We start from the raw sequence: 13,197 nt of genomic DNA, 5'->3' as shown, positions 1-13,197 counted from the left end.
TCATCTTTTCTGGAAGTTGAGAGCCTTTATTGAAAAGGCAAAACTGACTCCAAAGAGCACTGTGATTCCTACAGTCACAATTGAAACCACTCCTAGGAAGTCATTTCTAAAACCAAAATAACTCCTAAGAAATTCTTCTACTGTTTGACCAGAATCAAGCCTGTCTTTGATGTCTCCAAACTGTGAAGCAATCAATCCATACATTGTCCAAGCGAAAGGACATGCCCAATAGTACCAGCTCCACCAAACAGGTATATACTGCAAAAACAATAAATCTGTAGATATCCATATGACATTGCCTTGTAAATGCGTGGAATGGATAGGGTCTGCTTATACTTACAGTTATTGGAAGGATAAATCCTGAGAAGAGGTCCCACATTGTATAGAAGAAAGAAGCAACTACAGCAGCTATGTTATAGTTTGGAGTGATGGCTAATGTCATCATTCCAAAGAATGTGAAATACAAGAAGGTGAAGTATGTAAAGAAGAGATACCAAAAGAACTTTGTTACTGTGCTCTCAAATCCAATCATGGCATATACTATCGCTCCATATATGACAGCCTGAGCGAAAACGTATGGGAGCTCAATCATAAGCTGCGGATGAAACAATAGAATCTTTAATTTGAAGACCTGTTATGGTTTATATCTTGCTTAAATAACCAATCTTCATGAAAGTATTCTAAATACTCTCTAATAAAAATATTAATATTTATGATCATCTAATCATGAAGCCAATTGCTACTTACCTCAAACTCATTGTTAGATCATTTTTATTTTATTTTATTTGCTGTATTCTGGCCTAAGGACCTATTAGATCACGTACTTAGGCATCGTGATGCAATCATATCACACCTCAATGGGGTATGATAATGTATATCTTTATATAATGTACATACATACAAATATATAAATAATATTCCACCACAATTGAGGCCAAAATCAAAAATATATTGCAATTGCATAAAATGTTCATAAACCTTGTAATAGGTTTTCTCTTGCTAAAATATAAGCACCATCTACCTGTGCAAAGGCATATGGTAAAGCAGAATACATTCCAGCTGCTCTTTCTCGGTAGAAAACTGTTCTCTCAACACCCACTACTGGCTGCACCAATGCAGCATTCTGAATCCCAATAAATAGAGAAGAAGCATACATGGAACCTATTGCATTGAAAATGTCTTGCTGCCTTCTCCTGCAGTTCCGAAGAGTCTTCTCATATTAATAACAAAAGGAGGCAAATGTTAAATCTATAAAATTTAACCTATTTGACTTTCCTCTATTAAGTACCTTTTGGAGCCAAGGTCCCAGAACATTGTTCCAAACATTAGAGCTATGAAAGTTGAGAATAATAGCCTTACTGCACTGTACTGTGGGTTTCGCCAATATGACCAGTGCTGTTTCCATAGGCAAGCCTTACACTGGGTCCAAAATGATTGTGAGTATTGAGTTGGGAAGTGCAGTTCTTTTGACATTGGCTGAGGTTAACTGAGTTTTTTGATCATTGCTTTGTTTCTCCTGAATTATTGAACTTACGGTGTCAATACATGTATATATATACTTTTTCCCTGTCGCAGTCTTAATCAATGAGGAAAATTACAAACTATGATCATTTTTCTTTTTTATTTAGTCCATATTAGGAACCCTCTGACATTATTCTTTGGGAAATTTTACCTTTTTTGTCACATGAATATCCTGAAAGTATTTAAAGAACATAAATTAAATGGATTTTGAATCAATGTGATAAGGCTCATGAAAGAGAATAGAAGATTATGATCAGCTTTGATAAAAACCACAAGGATTCAGATTCTTGTTGAAGTTCTTTCTAAGTTTGCTTTGTTTTATATTTTGGTGTATAGTTTTACATGAGATCACCTGTATAGTTCTGAATTATTGTATACATCGGAAAAATTAACACCCAAAGCTGCTTCTTGTGCTGCAGTTGTCACTTCCAACATCCATGTGGCTGGGTTAATTCCGTCTCTAATTTTTTTTAACTCCCCGGATTCCCTGGAGAAAGGATAAACTCATCTATGTTAGTATGGCTTCAAATAGAGAAAATGTATTTCAAATAATATGTTAATAATTCTTAGTATCTAAATTAGCCTCACCTCAAAGTAACTGATCAAAAGTGAAGCACGGTGGCCTATTGGGCCGACATATATTTCTTCTCCTCCACTTTTCAAAAGATATAGCTGCAAATGTATACATAATTGTCTAATTCTTGTATGAAATGTAGAAACCAGGACACTATTTTGTTCCTCAACCGTGGAGAGATCAATACCTCATCAAAGGCATCAAATATATCAATGCTTGGCTGGTGGATAGTGCACACCACAGTTCTTCCAGTGTCTACTGTGTTCCTCACTGTTTTCATCACTATTGCTGCTGCCCTGGCATCAAGACCTGAGGTTGGCTCATCCATGAATATTATAGATGGGTTTGCAACTAGCTCAGTTGCAATTGTCAGCCTCTTGCGCTGCTCAGTTGAGAGACCATTAATGCTAGGCAATCCAACAATTGATTCCCTCAATGAGGTCAGCTCCACAAGGTCCATGACTTCCTCAACAAATATCTGCAAATCATTATAGTGAACACATACAACATGTTAGAAAAGAATTTGAAAAAGTTGTCTCCTTTGGCCTTATATTATATGAGTGTTTCAGGGTGTGTGAACTACCAAGATGGATTAGCCACAACAAGATAGAAGCTAAATAGGTATGCAATTGAAATGTTGAAAATGATGAGTGATGGACATTCCTATTTCACTAGAACTTTCCAAGTATATTTTCCGTATATGGCCCTGTTTACTTGAATATTCTAGGATGAGTAAAGTCCCAATGTCTTGTGAATTAAGAGAGTTTTCATTTTAGCCAAACTATGTATCATGAAGTATAAGGAACTTGAGTTTGGAAGCTAAGGTGTGTTGTACAAGTAATAGACTTGTAGTACAAGCAAGTACAATCGTAAATGGGCCTAAGCCCGTTGGGTTTATATTCTAACAGCTCTTCTCAAACTCCTATTGGGAGAAATGAGATCAACTTGAGTTTGGAAGCCAATGCATGTAAGCATATTGGTGGAGGGGCATAGTCTAGATGTCATCTAGCTAGTCTTGGGAGGAAACAAATTGGGATACCCTGGAATAGATGATGACAAATGAAGTGATTGTCAATCTCAATATTTTTGGTACTTTCGTGGAAGACTTCATTGTGTGCAATTTGAATGGCACTTCAATTGTCACAGTGGATTGGAGTTACAATAGAGTGGTCAATTCCAAGATCCTGTAGTAGCCAATGCAGTCACAAAAGTGTAGTTATGGTGTTTGCAAGAGTGCGATGTTTTGCTAACATGATGATGCAGTGAGTTGACATGGCATGTTAGGCCTGTGTGCTGACATGGCAAATGACATGTTTGCTAACATGAGGCTAGGACTAATGTGGCACAGTTTGGAGATGACATGTGGCCTAAGGAGTGTGTTGGGGCATGGCAGGGTAAGGTTGCGCATGAAGGCGCGTGAGTTGTTGGGAGGCACATGGGTTTGTGGGTCGTCGTGCTGGAACTTCAACCGTTCGTGGCTGCGGGTGGTGACTCCATTTGGTGAGATTCCATCAAAGTTGGATCAGAGTGAAATCTACCTTCTGGTGCCGGTGGTGTGTTGAATGGAGGTCTGTTGATGGGTAACGAAAGGATTCCTAAAGAGAACATTGCTCTTGAACCCTAGAGTAGAGTATTGGCTCTAATACCATGTAAAAGTCTGAGTGACTTATTTTTATTAAACTGTGTATGGTAAAGTAAATGGGACTACAGGAAGACAATATGTATTGTACAAGTTATAGGCTTGTAGTACAAGCAAGTGCCATAGTAAATGGGCCTGAGTTCGTTGTGCTTATATTCTAAAATGGATTTTAAATACATAACCTTTTTGGTTGTATTATCAACTTCAAGAGGTAGACAAAGCCATGCAGAGTAAAACAGTGACTCGTACACTGTAATGTGAGGAGAGTGGATGTCCGTTTGCTCACAGTAACCTGATATGCGAGCAAAAGTTTCCTGCTTCTTTGTGGATCCAGATATCATGATGCTACCTTCGATGTACCCACCAGTTTTCCTCCCAGCCAAAACATCCATTAGAGTTGTCTTCCCAGCACCACTAACACCCATTAGAGCTGTGAGGACTCCTGGCCTGAAAGCACTACTCACACCCTTCAGAAGTTTTAGTCGATTTTCTGTCACATCTTGAGCTTTCATTCCCTGCAAGCATAGCAGCACACCCAGGATGCATAGAATTGAAGCTGGTACCATTAGAGTTTAAAGAATTTAAAAGATAAAAACTGTAGTAAATTAAGCAATGATTATAAGATGTAGTAGAAGAATAATGAAGTTGCTTACCTGATGCATGTCCACTGCATAGCTGATATCATCAAAGGTGATAGAAAGGGGTTCGAATGGAAGAACCATTCCTTGTTTCTTGTTCTGATTAACTTCATTGCTACTGCTTCTTGCTGCAAATGATGATTCTGATGACAAACTTCTCTGAAAGTCAGCTCCTCTTTCTACATTTCATCAAACAGATCAAGTTGACTGAAGTGACTTATAAGATGAAAATATAACATATATTTGGGCCTTAACCCACCAGCGAGGTCTTTTCATTGTGTGATAGTTCAATTTACTTTTCTTTTCCGTCACTATGTTTTTCAACTGGGTTTTCTTCTGATATAACTGCCTGAGGCTTTCCAAAAGCTATAACAGAAATTGTTTTGTCAAAACTTCAAGCCAAAGATGCAGTAATAAGAAGATGAACAAGAGGGTGCTTACGGTGGAGATAAGATAGAGCCAAGGTGAAAAGAAAATTGAATAGAAAAACAAATCCAATTGAAGCTCCTACTCCAAGCCAAAACCAATTTTCTTCTCGGAATAGTCCATGAGACTTCAAGACCATAATTCCCAGTGGCTCTGTGTTATTAGGAAGAACCTAAAACAAATATATATACCCTCACTAACTAGTTGATATTGTTTAAAGGTCAACCCAATTCCTTTTTTATTTTGGCCTTTCATTATTCCAAACTTAAGAAAGTGATGCTTACATGCTTCCAACTCTTCCCTAAGAATTCATTCACTGCTATAGCATTCTGGCCATACATCATAGGTGAGATCCAGTAACCCCATGCCCACCATTTTTTAACTTCATCTGTGGCAAAAAGAATACAAATCTAAATTACATGGCAATGTTGAAGCTTGAGAAACTAATGTAATTTAAAAATTACCTCTTGATAGAACAAATCCACCCAGAACAATAACTAGAAGCAGCCCAAAAGATCCAAACGTGTTTGCAACAGTCATATTCCTTCCTAGTGCTGCAATAAATCGAAACAGTCCAGAAGCCATTTGGTTGATGCACACAAGTAGAAAGTATTGTTTGAGAAACCTGCCATAGGGTCCTTCATTATATTTTGGCATCCAAAATGTAAAAAACAAAATTTTTATAAGAAAAAAAATGTTTATTACCTACCGCGTGAAGTTTGGTTCAAAGCCTACAACATAATAAGTCATCGACACCCAAATGGCTACTTCTACAAATGTGATTGGAATCTTGAGGATCCATGTGGGTACTGCATATGACCATGAAGGATAAAAGAGAAGGTCCCTTTGCTTGTAAAAGACAGGAAGTTTCAAGATGGTCATGGCAAGTTCTGCGAATCCATTAAACATTATTGTGCATATTGTAAAGAACAGGGCACCCATAACAATTTGACCACTAGTTGCAGTATTTCGATGCTTCTTAGTTTGTAGATATAATGTCATCATCAACAGAGCCACAACAATAAGCTGAAAAAAGAAGAAGAAAAAAAAAACTTATTAAACCTTGCAATACACATATCTCTACAGTGGTATGTATATTATATTCTTATCCTGCTACTTACCTGAACCATTTTGAAAATATAGAAGAATGAGTTTCTCTTCATCAGCAATAATTCTCTTGATATGCAGGCTTTTAACAGTTCTTTCTTTCCAACACCGTATTTCTTAGTTGTCAAAGCAGCAGGGTGGCCCTTGGCCTTGTCAAATGGAATGGCAAGCTCGTCACCTAGTTTCTGACCAATGTGAAAATGACTGAAATGCATCAGCAAATTCCTTGACAGTAATGTAAGCATAAGGTATGTCTTTATTAGCCCAATACTGTTGTTGATCTTTCCTTGATGTCACCTATTAAATAGCAGGAGATTGAAATTTAGTGCAGTGAATTATATATTACTGAAACACATATGATGAGAAAGAAGATGAGTTGAGAGGTAGTAGTACTTCTTGTAAGAAGTCTGCAACTCCTTTTCTCTGTGGACATTTGAAGCCCATAGATTCAAAAAACTCCAGTGCATTTTCACGGGGACCTTGATATACCACTTGCCCGTCTGACAGGAGAATTATGTCATCAAATAGGTCATACGTTTCTGGTGCTGGCTGGAGGAGTGAGATCACTGCTGTCCCTTCAAGAGTGTGAATGCCTGTCTGAGTGAATTCACAATCTGAAAAGTTGTTGAGCTGTCCAAGCCAGTTGATATCTCATCCATGAAAGGCGCCCTTGCTGGTCCAACCAGCATCTCCCCTATATCATATTTTTTTGGACTTTCTAAAATCACTAAAGCACTTGGTCACAAATTTGAATTTGGTGCACAATCATAAATTACTGCTAAGAACTCTTTGAAGTTTCAGAAATCAATTTAGTGAACAAGCCAAAGATTTAGCTGTATCTATCTTTGTATGAAAAAATATGTATCTGCATGTGCATCTTGTGTTCCAATGTGCTCTTACCTACTGTCACTCGCTTTCTTTGTCCACCAGAGATACCTCTTCGCATTTCATCCCCTACCATATTGTCAGCACAGCTTTCCAATCCCAAAATCTGTGCAGTTAAAAGAGCATAACTGAGAAAGAACATAGATTGACAAGATCTTTTTCAGTGTAATTATGAAAACATCTTCTATAACTTGGGTCGGAGTTTATACTTTGAGAATATACTCAGTAATCCCATTCGCTTCCTGCCCTTCCAGTGAAACAGCCTGCAGTATTGAGAAACCATAGATAATAACAAAGTGTTAGCATTTTTTTTTTTTGGTGTGTGTGTGTGTGTGGAGGGGGGGGGGGGGGGGGGGGGGGTGGAGTGGGGGGGGGGTGTTGGGTGGTTATTATATTGTTTTAACATAAAATAAATAAATAAATAGAAGTGTGTGTGTTATACAATGACTACTAACAATCGCACATTTAAAAGAGAAAAACAAAATTCACACGCAGTTCTTTCAATCCAAAATTTGTATACCATCAATGTAAAACCAGGTCTCTGTGAATCAACTTTTCTAACCTTCATTAAAATATCAATATCAGGATCTGGCTTAATGTTTGCCTCCTTTTCTCTTCTTGACAATTCTGCCAACATTTCTGCAAACTCATCCCATAAATATGAATGGATTCAAACTTGCTAGACTAAACTGCAATATTAAAAAAAAAAAAAAAAATTGTTGAGGTTTTGACTGACCATAACGAGGCCCGACCCCTTGACATCTAGCCGAGAATGCCAATGTTTCTCTCACTGTCATTTCTCCTATATGTTCATTATGTTGACTTATATAAGCTGATGCCCTTTGGGGAACAAAATCTTCCATTCCATGGCCATTATATGTAACTCTCCCTGAAAACTGAAAAGGTTTTTTTTTTTAGTACTCAAATTAGATTATAAGGCAACAAAAAGTAGTAAAGCATAGTCAACAAATGAACTGTAGTAAGTTCATTACTCTGAAATCAGAACTAAGTCTTCCAGCCAAAGCCAATAGCAATGTGGTCTTCCCCGAGTTTGGGGGGCCTAAAAGAAGTGTCATCCTGTAAAATTGGTGTCAATGAGAAATCAATCATATGACACAGCCTATAATGAATGTTTTAAAGAGAATATATACAATTTTTACCTGCCAGGCTTGATTTTTCCACTGACATCACGAAGAATTGAAAATGGTTTCTTTCTACCTTGAATTATATGAAAATAATTCGACAACCCCTGGAGAGAAAAGAAAAAAAGTACAGGATGAGTTCTCCAAAATGCTCATAACGTGATCGAAGGTGGTAAGTCCTGTGGAAGGGTACTGTCTATGAGTCCTAAGTTGGAGAAGATTACCTCAAAGAAATTTATAGTGAAGTTTAATAGTGTAGGTAGAGCTCTGTTTCCAACATAAGCTTCGGTATCTACATTTAGGCTGTCGAACCGGACTTCAATTTTCGGAATTTCAATACCAACTCATACAAAGAAGGACCCAGATCAGTTTTAAAGCTAATCTTGTTATTCATAATCATAGATATGTGTTAATTTGTAATATATACTAAGGAAAATTTTTAGACATCTTAATAGCAATGTAAGATTTACATTGTAGACTAAACAAAGTGTGCATTGTTATACACATTTGTTTTTTACTAGTACAGTGTAAACCTCTAATTACCCATATATTAATTCCTCGTGAGCTTGTATACGTACCGATCAAAGCGGTTCTTGAGCTTCAGCAAGAACTTCTCATTATCTTCCTCCTGGCCATTTTTCACAAGCCTCTCCAACAAGTTCTTCAATTGTTGCAACCCAAGACTTTTGATATCAACTTCTTTTGCTTCTTCATCTTCTTCAGTTAATATACCTCTCCTTATACGACGCTCAGTTGGCAGTATCTGTATAGCAGCCCATTTCAGAGATTCTTCGTCAACTTCCTCTTGAGTAGACCTCGAAACCACTTCCATTGCTCTGTTTCGTATACAGAGGAGAACCCACTGAATCAGAGGAACACAAATCTATTATTTCTAGTTTCTACCAAAGTTTTCAGGTAAAATTCATGAACTTATGTTAAGATGAAAAGACTATAATAAGTGTCAAAGTTTAACATCGATTAGTGTTATTTCTTTTGTTTTATTGTCTGTTTACATTCCTCGTATGTGTAGTGTAGTAGATTACAAGATTCACGTAAATCAGAGCCAAGAGATTTTCTTCGGAGGGGCCGCAGTTTAATTTAATTTTATAGATGTATAATATATGGGAATGGAAACGAATTACTCTACATTTAAAAAGAATAAATAATTATTCTCAAAATACATCAAACGGTGGATTTATCATAATATAATATGAAAATGAAGAATATAAGAAGAAAATTTCATCCAATTTTGAATTTTTCAAAATTCATCTCTAATAAAAAGATATTGAGTAAATTTAGGCTTCAAATTTACTTAATATCATTAATATTATCACATATTTTGAAAATTTAACCGTTGGATTGCATGTTCTTTATACTCTTAATACACATGACAAATTTTGTACCAATTGAATATTATTTGTTTTATAATCTATAAAATTATATTTTATGCATAATTTTTAACCTATAAAAACTTGTAATTTAAATAATTTATTGATGACATAGTTATTGACCTTTAATTTTCTAGAAATTTTACAAGCATGAAGGATATAGAAAGAAAATTTAATCTAATGATGTAATTGTCAAAATTTACTTCCAATAAAAAGATATTAAGTAAAGTTACTTTCAATGATGTATTTGTAGCTAAACTTTGTCCTTATTATATATATATGTTTTTTTTTTTTAAATTTTTTTATTACACTAACACGCCACAACCAAAACTGCATGCAACAATTAGTTGCATGAAACTAGTGATAAACAAACACACACACACACTCACACAAAGCCCATTTGTTTTTTCGATTACACTAACACGCCACAATCAAAATTGCATGCAATAGTTAGCTGCCTTGACTAGTGATACACACACACACGCGCACACACACAAAGACACAGACTCACGCACTCGATGTGGGACAAAACCCGTTTGTTTTTTTGATTACACGAACATGCCACAAGCAAAACTGTATGCAATAGTTAGTTGCACGAAGCTAGTGATAAACACACACAGACTCACACACATCCAATGTGGGACAAAACTATATATATATTCTTATTCATATTCTTATTCGAAAATAATCTGTTGTATAAATGGTTATAATAAAAATTTAAAAACATATTAGCATATTCTTCACTTATACTATTTTCTAATCACACCCCATGGGTTTTTAATATTGTGTTAATTAGAACTATTTGATTTAGGATTTTTTTTTTAATTTTTTATATTTTTTACACAAGATAAAAATTTCACTATAGCCTAATCCAAGTGTTGATATAGAAAAGTGATACACATATATTCTATTGATATTTTAATGTAATAAGACCCAAATAATTTAAAAATAAAAGAATAAGATTATACTATTACTTCTTAAACAGAGTATACTATAGAACAGTATATCAATGCCTACCTGCTAAACGATATTATTCTAAGAGACTAAGACACATTGAACTAAAAGGAAAAAAAAAAAGAAAAAAAGAAAGAAGAAAAGAAGAAGAAGACATGTGTAACACTGGAGAATATAGCTCAGTTTTCAAAGAATCTAATACCCAGTAGTAATAAGATTGTTGGACTCATTCCTGGAGTTTAGATCAAGTTCTCTTCATGTACTTTATACCTTTAGGATTGAGAAAAAAAAAACAAGAAAATGAAACCATTACAAGGAAAAGTTAGGATATCTCTTTATTCTCTTAAGTGCCTAAATTTTTTTGGTAGGGCCAGGGGGCCAAGTGCTCCCTCGAACCCATGGCTCCGCCCTGCCCCCATTCCACAAGAATTAATTTTGTACTTGTGGAGTGACCATCACCTTAAAAGTGTGCAATGATGCTCTCCAATTTCCATACAAGTAAAAATCAAATTCATGTTATAATGACAAACCGAAAATTTCTCATAACTGACATTTGACTAAATTAGTGAATATTTACTATGATACTACTGCCATTTTATTCCGTTGTAAATTCTCGCATGATTTGGGATTGCTAAACACGGTAAAGATTCTAAAGAAGCATATAAAAATGAATATTTAAAAATTAAAAATAGAAGTAGACAAGGATTAAGTAAAATTTGGCAATTACACATGCGTGTGGATCCATCTTAGGACTCGTCTAAGAGTATTCTCACTAAAAATTTCGCATAAGAATATTAACTCAAATTTCACTAAATCAGCCAATATTGAGAAATGATATATCTACAACATTTTTACAACAAATCCTAAGTGGCAAGTTGTTACTAGTTGTTATTGTTGGGGCAAAAAAGTAATCTTAGTATTAGTTTGAAATTTGAACTAATAACAACTAACCACATGTGATTTGTTGTAAAAATGTTGTAAACGTAGCATCTCTCAGCCAATATTTTCGCATCAGCAATGTGTAGTCAATTACCAGAAGGTTGTTTAAAAAGTAAAAACCAATTCTTAATGCCCATACCCGACCAGCCAGACTCAAAGAAAAACCCGCCACGCTCCCCTAATGGGACAGGTAAAAGAAACCCTTTACTCAAGCATCAAGGATCTAAGCCTCTAAGGATGGTGATTTTCCTCCCTCAAGAAAAAAAAGAAAAAGAAAGAAAGAAAGAAAGAGAGGAGAAGAAAAATAAGAGATTTGACTTCTAGTACCCTAGTGTTCTAGATACGATATACAATATGAACATTTGTCCAAAATTGGACACATGTCTGGACCGTCCAATGTACTAAGCACTGGACAAAAGATCCCCCACCCAAAAAAAAAAAAAAAAAAAAAATACCGAAAAAAAGAGAAGTATTAAAGCACGGCTTGTGCAAGTAAGGTCAATGTGGATTTTTTAACTACAAAGGTGGATTTTGTATCAAGACCAACATACAATTATATCTCTGACAATTTTTTAGGTAGATAATGGGCAAGAGGGAGGTGGGGTTCTTTGACAACTTATGTCTTCAAACTCTTTGATTTGCACAAATCTAAACAAACTATTAAATCTTGATTGCAATTGAAGTTTTAGATGAAAATAGGGAAAAAAAAAAATTTGTGTACACGAATTTTTGAGGTAAATACTTTTTAAAAAATGGATATGAAAGTAGCACATGTTTGTGAACATACCAAATTGTAAGCTTTTCTGCAGCAAAAGTTGGAGAAGAACAGGAATCTCAGATGAACTTGGAGACGAGTGAAAACTTGCACAATATACGATAGGAAAGGTTTTATGAGCGTGGGACAATTTGAGTAATAATATTTCCAACACGTTTTAATTTATATATAAATGGCAACGTGAAATGGATATGAGCTGTCTCTGTATTTAAAGAATTAGAGCCAATCAAGAAATTTTGCAAGCTTACTATAGTTGTTCGGATGATGCAGGGTGTATCTACACTCTAGAGTTTCATTCTCTATTTTTTTTTTCTTCTAGAAAGACCTCAATGTGTTTAAGAATTCTAACAAGTGATCATCTGGATTTACAAAACTAAATCGTACCAACCATTGAATCATGGAATTTTTTTTTTTGAGAAACCATTCCAAGCGATTTTATTTAACTAACCGAAAGATCAGAAACAACAGAAAACAAAAAATTTAGAGAAACAAACTCCATCCAAGCTAAAACAAGAAATGACAACCTAGCTCTATTGGTTAAAGTATGGGTTACAACATTGTCTTGCCTTCTAATATAAGAGAAAGAACGGCTCATAAGCAAACTAGCAATAGACAAAGTGTCTTTAACAATATGACTAGTGGATGGGGGATATACATACATCATACTTCCCATTGTATCAATTAAAGTAGTATTTTTTATTAGAACTTTGGTAATATATTTTTTCATTTAAAACAAATAATGTTAATAGTGATAACAATAACAATTTTAATGTACTTATAATGAGTTAGATAGCGAAATTATGTCTTACAACTTGTAATTCTTACATTATGCTACATTAAATTCTCACAACAATATGTAATAAATCATCAAAGTTCATTTAAAATTTTAAAATTCTTGGTAGAATAATTTTAATCATGACCAGTATTTTTAAAATTTTTTGAAAATTTGACAATAGATCTTCATTTAAAAAAAAAAATGTTAATTATTTTAATGTTCTAATATTGTGTCATGTAACATAAGGAGAAAATTAAACAATTGGCACCTGGCAATACTACTAAGGCACTTGCCTTCAACGCTATTGGTAAGAATATTTCATTTTATACTCCATCAATTGTACTATAGATGTGTCTACTCTTTCCCCCTAAAACTTAAATTATTTTATAAGGAAAAAGGATCATGCCCATAATCTATTTATTTTATTTTTATTT

At 34.8% G+C, this 13,197-nt stretch overlaps 1 pseudogene; it reads right to left on the bottom strand.

Annotated features, from left to right (window-relative positions):
• On the bottom strand, positions 1-8,764 carry LOC126708902 (pleiotropic drug resistance protein 1-like; annotated as a pseudogene).
• Positions 8,765-13,197: the final 4,433 nt, after the last annotated feature.

The sequence above is a fragment of the Quercus robur genome, chromosome 12, assembly GCF_932294415.1.
Source record: "Quercus robur chromosome 12, dhQueRobu3.1, whole genome shotgun sequence".
In the NCBI taxonomy this organism is placed as follows: Eukaryota; Viridiplantae; Streptophyta; class Magnoliopsida; order Fagales; family Fagaceae; genus Quercus; species Quercus robur.
This window is presented reverse-complemented; position numbering and strand designations above follow the sequence as displayed.